Consider the following 10,959-nt stretch of genomic DNA (forward strand, 5'->3'; position numbering starts at 1 on the left):
CATTACCTAGATAACATGTAGGTGAATTATGTCATGCGATCTTGTTTAGTTATTGTAACACCCCGGATGTAACTTTCCCAATTTGCACTCCAACTCTTGCCGTTTCCGGCGTTAAGTTAATTTATTTTCTCGGGTTCGGGTTTTTGTCTCCGTGTGTTGTTGTCGTTGTCATGCATCTCATATCATGTCATCATGCGCATTGCATTTGCATACGTGTTCATCTCTTGCATTCGAGCTTTTTCCCCGTTGTCCGTTTTGCATTCCGGCGCTTCGTTCTCCTCCGGTGGTCATTCTAGCTTTCTTTCGTGTGTGGGGATTAAACATTTCCGGATTGGACCGAGACTTGTCAAGCGGCCTTGGTTTACTACCGGTAGACCGCCTGTCAAGTTTCACATCATTTGGACTTCGTTTGATACTCCAACGGTTAACCGAGGGACCGAAAAGGCCTCGTGTGTGTTGCAGCCCAACACCCCTCCAATTTGGCCCAAAACCCACCTAAGCCTTCTCCATCATCTAGATCGTTCGATCACGATCGCGTGGCCGAAAACCGCACCTCATTTGGACTCTCCTAGCTCCCTCTATGCCTATAAATAGATCCCTCCACGAAATCCCGGGTCTCCTCCTCCCCCTAACCCTAGATCTCATCATTGCGCGCCGCCGGACATTTTTCCCCGCCGACGGACACGTCCGAACTCCGCCTCCGCCGCCACGTGGCATCACGCCATTGGCCGCGCCCTGTGGGACCGCATCGCCGCGCCGCCGGGCTCGGGAAGCCCAAGGCCGGCCCCCGCGGCCCATCTTCCCCCGCGCCTGCGCCCGAGCGCCCGGCCGCCTGCTCTCCAGCGCCGCCTCGCCGCCTTCGCCGGCGCTGCCCCGCCGCCGCGCTGGTCGCCAGCGACCCGCGGGAGTCCGCCGCCTCGCTCCGGTCGCCGCCGCCCTCCCGTGCCACCGCCGCCTCAGATCCGGGTCGGCGCCCCTCCGCCGCCTCTCCCTCCTACTCCGATGCTCCGGCGAGTCCTCGGAGCAGTCTGGCGACCCCTCCAACTCCGGCCGGCCGTCCTCGGTTCGCGTGCCATGAACAGTAAACCCTAGATCTTGAAGGTTGTTTTTCTTCTAAGTCCCGAAATCCCAGATCCAAGTGCCCATGTTCATAGCCCCGTAACTTTGCATCCGTAGCTCCGATTCATGCATATAGCATATCAAAATGTTCATCTCAGAGAGTACATCATTTCATTCCATTGCATCATTTGCATTTGAGTTCATCTTGATGCCCAAAATGCTGTTAGAAAAGGGCTACTTGAGTTAATCGTCAGATCTGCTACTCCATTTAGCTTTTTGTCATTTTTTCCATGATTATTGTGTGCATGTTATGCCCTGATGCTCTACATATGTTTTGTTAAGGGTTTTGTCATCTTTCCAGAGGTGCAACCCATGTATTTTTGTGATGTGTGTGGTGACTAGCACAAGTTTGCAAAGTGGTGCACTTGGTAATTCTGTTTTCAGGGACTTAGCAATTCCACTAAGTCCTTGAGCTGTTTATCTCATATGCTCATATGTTCTTGTTGTTTCCTAGTGATCCGTGCCTCTTTTGAGGATGATCAGTAAGGATGTTTTGTTAATCTCGTAGTGCTCTATCCATCCATGTCTTTGTTTGCAATTATGGAGCACCCTAGCTTGAGTCAATCGAGCTCTACTTTTGCTACTTTGTGAATCTGGGCGGATTGTCAACTTGTTTGCAATTTTGCCGATGATGTTGTAGTTGATCCGTGCATGCTATGCTATTGTTCTTGACTTGTCTAGCTTGCATTTTGTGTATTCTTGATGGATGTATGCTTAGCTTATCATGACTTGCTCCGTAGTGAGTGCATCGAGCTCGTAAACATGCCTACTTGAGATATTTTTCAGCATGAGCCAGTTTTCACTAAGTCTGTGATCTGATTATGTTTTTGCTATGTTCACATGCTTGCAATTGTATTTTCTGATCCCTTTTGGCTCAAGGTCACTAAGGGACTTTTGTTAAGATCTTTGATTAGCTCCATGTCATGCTTTACTTTGCCATGTTCAGGTCCTGTAGCATGTAGTTTTGTTGCTCCGAAGTGGGCTACCTGATCTGAAATTCCAGACAAGTGTTAGTTTCACTAAGTCTGAGATCTGTTTGCCATATGCATTTTTGCCATGCTTGTTTGAACCTGTTAATGGATGAATTGGGCGTAGCGCAGTGCCAGACTTTTGTTAAGCATCTTGTATGCATCCCTGGCATGTATTTTGTTGTCATGTTTGAGTACTGTAGCATGTTCATCTCATTGCATTTAGAAGGCTACTTGCTGTAAATCGCAGACCGGTGTCATATTTGAATCGCTTGCCATTTCCAAACTGTAACTCCGATTCCGATGTTCTTTATATCGTTTTCAAGCGATTTCATCTCATCTTTCTAGTGGCACACTTGGATTTCCAAGTTGAGTCCAGGTTCTTGCATTTCCTGTCATATCTTGCATTTTGCATCCCGCATCGCATCCCGCATATCATATCATCTTTGCATCATATTGGTTGATCCTTGCACGTGGTTGATTGTATCCTTGTTGCTTGTTTATCTTGTTTGGGTAGAGCCAGGAGACGAGTTCGCTAACGAGGAGCCCGTTGAGTTTTCTTTCGAGGATCCAGTCAACTCTGACAACTTTGCAGGCAAGATGATCATACCCTCGAAATCACTACTATCTTTGCTTTGCTAGTTTGCTCGCTCTTTTGCTATGCCAATGCTACGATGCCTACCACTTGCTTTCAAGCCTCCCAAATTTCCATGTCAAACCTCTAACCCACCATGTCCTAGCAAACCGTTGATTGGCTATGTTACCGCTTTGCTCAGCCCCTTTTATAGCGTTGCTAGTTACAGGTGAAGATTGGAGGCCATTCCTTGTTGGAACATTTATTTACTTGTTGGGATATCATTATATTTCCATGTTATCTTAATGCATCTATATACTTGGTAAAGGGTGGAAGGCTCGGCCTCTCGCCTAGTGTTTTGTTCCACTCTTGCCGCCCTAGTTTCCGTCATATCGGTGTTATGTTCCCAGATTTTGCGTTCCTTACGCGGTTGGGTTATAATGGGAACCCCTTGACAGTCCGCCTTGAATAAAACTCCTCCAGCAATGCCCAACCTTGGTTTTACCATTTGCCACCTAGCCTTTTTCCCTTGGGTTTCGCGGACTCAAGGGTCATCTTATTTTAAACCCCCCGGGCCAGTGCTCCCCTGAGTGTTGGTCCAACCTAGAGCACCGTGCGGGGCCGTCCCTTGGCAACTTGGGTTACGTTGGTTCCCATACGCTTAGCTTATCTGGTGTGCCCTGAGAACGAGATATGTGCAGCTCCTATCGGGATTTGTCAGCACAGCGGGTGGTGTTGTTGGACTTGTTTTACCATTGTCGGAGTTGTCTTGAAGAACCGAGATACCGAGTCTGATCGGAACGTCTTGGGAGGAGGTCTATTCCTTCATTGACCGTGAGAGCTTGTCATGGGCTAAGTTGGGACTCCCCTGCAGGGATTGAACTTTCGAAAGCCGTGCCCGCGGTTATGGGCAGATGGGAATTTGTTAATGTCCGGTTGTAGATAACTTGAACCTCAAATTAATTAAAATGAATCAACTGAGTGTGTTACCGTGATGGCCTCTTCTCGGCGGAGTCCGGGAGGTGGACACGGTGTTGGAGCAATGTTTGCGCAGGTTGTTTCTCTAGTTTCTCGCTCGCGCTTTGCCTCCTATTCTCGCTCTCTTTTGCGAATAAGTTAGCCACCATATTTGCTAGTCGCTTGCTGCAGCTCCACATATATTTACCTTGCCATACCTATAAGCTTAAATAGTCTTGATCGCGAGGGTGCGAGATTGCTGAGTCCCTGTGGCTCACAGATTACTATTACACCAGATGCAGGGCCTGATGATTCTGTTCCAGGAGATGCGCTTGAGCTCAAGTGGGAGTTCGACGAGGACTCTCAACGTTACTATGTTTCCTTTCCTGATGATCAGTACTGGTGCCCAGTTGGGGGTGAATGGGACCGTTGTCGCATGTTGGGTTCTTGAAAGTGCGTTATATCGACTAGAGGGGGGGTGAATAGACGATTTTTATGAAAGTCTTCAAAACGTGAGAGTTGTGAAGACAAACAGTGAAGATCATGCCTATTACTATGCAGCGGAAGTTAGATTACACTAGGCCAGCCATGGTCATGTATTCAATAGAGTGAAAGCGCAATGACAAACAGCTTCAGTGTAATAAGGATCAGGTAGGAAGAAGTTATGAAGCCAAACAGATCATACATTCATGTTGTGAAGACAAAAGATAAAGCAAGCATGCGATGGCTTCACAATGAATAACTGTAAGCGAAAGGAAGTGAAGATGAAACCAGTGACACGTTGAAGACAATGATTTGTTGGACCAGTTCCAGTTGCTGTGACAACTGTACATCTGGTTGGAGCGGCTAGGTATTTAAACCAAAGGACACACAGTCCCGGACACCCAGTCAAGGACACTTAGTCCAAGACACCCAGTCCTCACCGTTTTCTCCTTGAGCTAAGGTCACACAGACCTCGCCCAATCACTCAGGTAAGTCTTCAAGGTAGACTCCCAAACCTTCACAGACTTCGTTCACTGACAATCCACAATTTCTCTTGGATGCTCAGAACGCGACGCCTAACCGTCTGGAGGATGCACAGTCCTCAAGTGTAATAAGTCTTCAAATCACACAGACACGAAGACTTAAGTGATGCCCAATTTACTCTGGCTCTGGGTGGTTTGGGCTTTTCTCCTCACTGGGAATTTTTCTTTCAAAGGCTTCAAGGTGGGTTGCTCTCAAACGACAAAAGCCGTGCACTGAAATCTGAGCAGCCAACCGTTTAAGGTTGTGGGGGGTGGACTATTTATAGCCACTTGGCAACCCGACCTGATCTGTCCGAAATGACCCTGGGTCACTAAGGAACTGACACGTGTACCAACGGTCGGATTTCGAACTCACACGGCAACTTTACTTGGGCTACAAGTAAAGCTGACTTGTCTGAATCTGGACAAGATTTTCTCTCATAGGCTTCGCTCGAAGACATAGGATTTGAATTAGGCATCACTTCAGTCATTCTGACTGGTTCTCTTCGACCCCACTTAACAGTACGGTGGTTCCTATGACACAACATGAATGAAATAAAACTACGAAGGATCTAGGTCTTCGAGTTCCAAAAGCTTCATAGGGAGTCTTCTCATGTCATTGTCTTCAATATGAATATCTTCATAAACCACCATTCTCTTCAATGTCTTCGTACATTTTGGGGGGTCATCTCTGGTAGTAAAACCGAATCAATGAGGGACTTCTACCTGTGTTTTCCTGCAATTCTCACAAACACATTAGTCCCTCAGCTAGGTTTGTCGTCAATACTCCAAAACCAACTAGGGGTGGCACTAGATGCACTTACAATCTCCCCCTTTTTGGTGATTGATGACAAACTAGTTGAAGTTTTCAACAGGAAACATAATTTGTGAAATTGTAAAAGAATTGTCTTCATAAGTTGCAAGGGCTCCCCCTGAAGATGTGCATATAAGTAATTTGCTTCTTGAATGCAAATGCACATGGTAGGTTGTACTTGTGGAGATCCACTTCAACTTATGACAATCCACTATGCATGTGAAAGTATATGAAGATAATGACATGCATAATGGAAAATGGACGTCTGCAGAATGAGATGAGTGCGGAATTTATCGTCGCACATGCGGAATTTATCTTCGCAAAACGGAGTGAAAAACAGGTAGCAGACGACCATCAAGGCTAAGTGTTACAACTCAATGAAGCAAATGTAGCAAAAAAAACGGGAGTTGTAAGCACGAAGCAAAATGTAGCAAAATATGAAGGCACCCGCCCATAGTGACCCGCTTGAAGACTATAACCATCATATGCTTCTCCCCCTTTTGTCAGTGATGACCAAAAAGGTTTGAAGACATAGAGGTTTCTACGCGTTCCCAGGCGCAGCAGGGTCGGTGGAGTTGTTTGGCGGTGGTGCAGATTCGACGCGCGTTGAAGCAGGTGGAGATGATGTCGCGTCGACTTCTTCTTCAATAATCCGGGCAGACACGGTGGCAGCAGAAGAAGAGAACTCCGACTCTTCAAGTGATGGTGTGCTGCGCATCACCGCTCTTCTTGGAGGCATGGAGTCAAATTTGAAGTGCTCTGTGAAGCCATCCTCATGCAGTTCAGCTTCAGGGCACATCATGGTGAGGCCCTTCCAAGTGCGGCGACAGGTCTCGTGTGTGACAAATGCATTCTTGGTTAACAGATTTCTGATGCGATTGACGTCTTGCATGATGCTTCTCATCTGCCTCTTGAGCCAGTCGTGATGCCTATCTTGCTTTTGGTGAAGAGCCACAAGAAGCTCTCTGTCATTGAGTGCACGAGCGCGCTTCTTGGGTCTCTTTGCAGCTGTGCTGTTGGTGGCTTCAGTTGATGCAGGGGCACGTGTGGTGCCAGCCATTGGATACACTCGGGAGAGAGCTTCAACACCTTCAATATTTTGAGTGAATCTCTGGTGTTCTGCATTCTGAAGACTTAGTGGTTGCTTGGCCGGCTCTGGATATATTGCTTCAGCAGATGTGTCCACATCTGGCAAAAATATCCTATGATTGCGGGCTGAGGGTTGATAGGAGATTGCAGAGTGAAGCTTGATCAGCCTCATAACCCAAGGAGCATAAAACTTTAATCCAAACAGTTCTGAAGCAGACGCTGCAAATTGACGGATGAAGAGATCCTGTGCATTGAAGCATTTGCCATGAAGAATGCAGAAGATGAGAGTCTTCATTGCACCATCAATTGTCGCATATCGAGAGTGTCCCTTGACAGGCCATAGAGTCCGCCTTATGATATGATATATTGTTCTGGGCAAGTACTCTAAGTCTTCAACGAAGAACCTAGTTGGATAGGGTGCATTCGGAGGCAGTGGCTTCATCATTGAGAGCATCTGACTCATATCTGGCTCAGGACGCTGAAATATGCTCTCAATTGCTTCAGCATGGAGTTGGCACCCTTCTTCAAAGAATTCGCCAGGAGTGGGAAGGCCAGTAAGCTCAATTAGGTCGAAAGCATTGGCTTCATGATGGATATTGCCTGTCATCCACTCCAGAATCCATGTCTTCGGATCTCTGTTATAGCCTTTGATATGCACGGTGGCATAGAACTGGAGCAGAAGCTCTTCGTTCCAGTGCTCTTCATCAGTGATAAATGGCAGCAAACCCACTTGCTTGAAGCAATCCAGTGCTTCTTCCAGACCAGGCAGACCAGCAACAGCTTCAACCTCAAGGCGCTTGTGAGAAAAGATGCGGCCTTGGTTGTAAAGGATGCATGAATAATAGCTGCGCTGTTGATGGCTCCAGAACCTATCTGATACAATCCGTTCCCTTGAATAAGGGTTCTTGGAGCGGTCGAAAAACGTGTTATCTACCCTGAAGCCGTTGATGTTGAAGGAACCAGGAGCTGATGCAGGACCTGGGAACCTTGGTAGTCGTGGGATCGGCTTCTGGACCTGGGGCCTGTGCGCAATATGATAGTTGAATTGTGGTCCGGCAGCAGACTCAGGCACAGAATGTTCAGGAGCAGTAGCTTCGGTGTCTTCTGAAGCTGTTGTTGGGGAGGGCTCCACACTTGCTTCGGCGTTGTTTGTGGCAGCCTCAACATTTTCAGCTTCAGGCACGTTCTCCTTGAGAACTGCTTCTTGTTGGTGCGGGGGAGGTGGAGCTTGTGGTATTTCTGCTTGCTCTTCGGCTGATGCAGCCGGAATGTCTTCAGCAGCCTGAGCCCTTGGCCCTTTGCGAAGCCTATGGAGTGTAGGCGCTGGTGGAGTTGCAGTGGGTTGGGGCTCATCTTCCTCCTGTGGGCGATCTGCCCACGACGCATTTTGTGTGATTGGCATCAATGGACGACCAATACTGATATGTTCGCTTGTCTCCAGCTGAGGAAGGGCTGCATCACCTTGCACATTGTCTTGGAGACCAATGTCTTCAGCAGCGTAGGGTTCGTCTGCTGGAATGTCTTCAGTGTTGGGTTCATGCACAGTCAACTGACGATCTGTGTCAGGATAGCGGACGCAGAGGGGTTCAACTATCAGGGGCTCTGTGGGAGCAGCCCGAAATTTCTTGGTCTTGCGCTTCTTGATGATGGGTTCAGAAGGAGAGGCTTCAGAATGATTTCTCTTCTTAGCTTCAGCCTCTGCAGTCCGTGTCTTCTTGTGCTGTGAGGCGGTTGATCGACTCTTTGGCTTCGAGCCAGTCGTTGCAGCGGGGAAGACAAGCGGAGCAGTTTCTGACCTTGGCGCTTCAGGTTCGGGCACAGCCGCCTTCTTCTTCTTCTTCGCGGCCATCCTGGGGTCAATGCCGGGACGCCCAAGTGCCTTGCGCTTTTCTGCCTCATTGTAGGCTTGCACGCAGCGATCAGCCAAAGTCTTCATGCGTTCTCGCGAGCCTTGAGCTTCGGCACGCGTCTTCAGGAAGTTCTCTTTCAGCTCGTGCAACATGATCTTGAAGTTTTTCACTTCTTGCACACTGAGCTTGGCCACGTGCTTCTTGAACTGAGCCTTTTCATGATCAATTTTCTGCTTCAGTTCTACAATTCGCTGGGCTATTGCAAGTTCTGAAGCAATTGCACCTTGAAAGGCAACGCTGAGGCCTATGGGTAGCTGCAGATCATTGAAGCTTATGTCTGGTGTGTCAAACCATTCATCGACGAAGTTGTGGATGATGGCGACATCAAACAGAGGCAGATTGTTGAAGATTTCAGCCTCCTCCTTGCTCTTGATGAGCTGCTCAAGAGCATCATCTCCAAGATCTTTATCGCTTGAGAGATCAATGGCTTCGCAGCGCAGAATGTCAGCAGCTGTGAGCTCTTTGCCTGTGTGTGGCTGAGGCTTCTTGGCTTCTTGGGGCTTGGACACTCGTGATAAGCCTTCTGACTGCACACTGGCTTCAGGAGGTGCAGTTGCTAAAGGCTTCACTCTTGCGATCTTGGGAGAAGCGGCTGGCTTTGAAGATTTTGGAGCTTTTGGCCTCTTCTGCTTTGGCTTCGGAGCAGCAGGGGCGTCATCTGACTCAGTATCTGCTGGAGGGTCATTCACAGCAGTCCCTTGGACTAGGATGCGAGTGATGAGGCCTGCAAGATTGGCATACGGCCCGATGATATTGGGATCGGCGTTGTGTGTGCCATCTGCCCTTGGTGAGGAGGGACCAGGGTTGAAGTCAAGCCCAAATTTCTTCTTGTTTATCTTCGCTGACTGTTGTGCAAACTGAAAGTTGCGCTTGAAGAGATTATCATCGCGGCACCAGAGAAGTGATGACGGATGTGCCTCAGCTGGCTGTGGTCCTCTCACCATGCATGGATAGAAGCCTTGAGCAATGGCTTCGTCTTTGGACCTGGGTACGAGATTTTTGTATAATACATCTCCCCACGGTCTCTTGATGGCGCACTTCTCCGCATATTCCTGAGTGACGAAGCGGTATTGGAACCATTGCTCTGCCCAATATCTTCGAATCCATTGGATTCGTGTCTTGCGCTGACCATAGCTTTCTTCAGGATCAGTTTTGTACATCTCTGCCAATTCATCAGGCAGATCTTTGGATGTTTCACCACGTCGCTGTCTGCCTCCCTTCCTTGCTGCTGTTTCTGAAGCCATGAATAACTTGGAAGGCTTCAAGATGTTCAAAGGCTTCAAAGGCTTCCTTTTGCAAGAACTGGCTTCAGGCGAGTTGATGTGATGCTGCAAGTACTCTGCAAATGAATGCAGACTATGAGAACCAAAGGATTCTCCCACGGACATGTACCTATGACAGCATTAAGGTGCGAGGGAAGGGGAAGAGGTCATATGCATTCTCAGAAGATTTTGAAGATAAATCGGTTTAGAAGACATTGACCTCATTATGCGAAGACATTCACTTATAGATAAGAAGTTGGTTCCAGATTTGTACGAACCCATAGATCAATACAAGTGAGGAATCTAACTACTTTATGAAGCACAAGTGAATATACTATGCATGTTATGAGATGCAGCGAGAGATTTAACTGGTGTGAAGAGAAACTTCTTATGGCAGAAAGTGACTGAACTGTAGGATCAAAAGAGGCTGTAAAAAGAGGTTTTATTTACCACACTTGGAACTGCTAGACGAAGTGAGAGTTGAGGTCGAGCAGTTCAATCCTCCGTGCCCTAACTTGGCAACGGAAGACAGAATGATCATTATCGGGCGGTCGTTCCTTCTTCTCCGGATCTTATGTGGAGGAATGAGCATTAAAAACGGACTTTTATGGTTGTCACTATGTCTTCAGCTGACAAGGACACAGTGAAGACATTTGACAGTTTCAACAGAATGCATATGACTTGGAGAGATAGAGTTTGAGATAGAAAGCATAGAGAGGTTAGGGTCCGATCACATTCACTTAGTTCAAAAGATTCAACCAAGAAGACATAGCTATAAGTGAATGTTGTAGAGGACAAAACATCAGTACATATATATCCATATAATCAATGCAGTGAAGATAATCATGAAGACATATTGAGAATGAAACCAAACCAATTGTGAAGACATTGAGAGGTAACGCCATGAGAGAAACACTTCAAAATGGAACGTTTGGTGGTGGCGTTACCCACCGTATAGGAAGTATTAGACCCAGACACGGCGCACAATTATTGTGGCGCTCCGAAGTCAAATTCCACATTAATGTATTCACACTTAGAATGTATGTCTTCATTGTTTGAAGATATACGCTACTTCGTGTGTTGCACATCTAAGTCATCAATATGCTTAAGTGTTAGGATGTGTGCCTGATCACAGGACATTTGAGGATTCCAAGATATTTAGCTCACACCGTAACTTGCAAAATCTCTTCTCATCCAAGGGCTTTGTGAAGATATCTGCCAATTGCTCTTCAGTGTTGACGTGTATGATATCAATGTCTTCC

The sequence above is a fragment of the Triticum urartu genome, chromosome 3 (genome assembly GCF_003073215.2).
Source record: "Triticum urartu cultivar G1812 chromosome 3, Tu2.1, whole genome shotgun sequence".
NCBI lineage: Eukaryota > Viridiplantae > Streptophyta > Magnoliopsida > Poales > Poaceae > Triticum > Triticum urartu.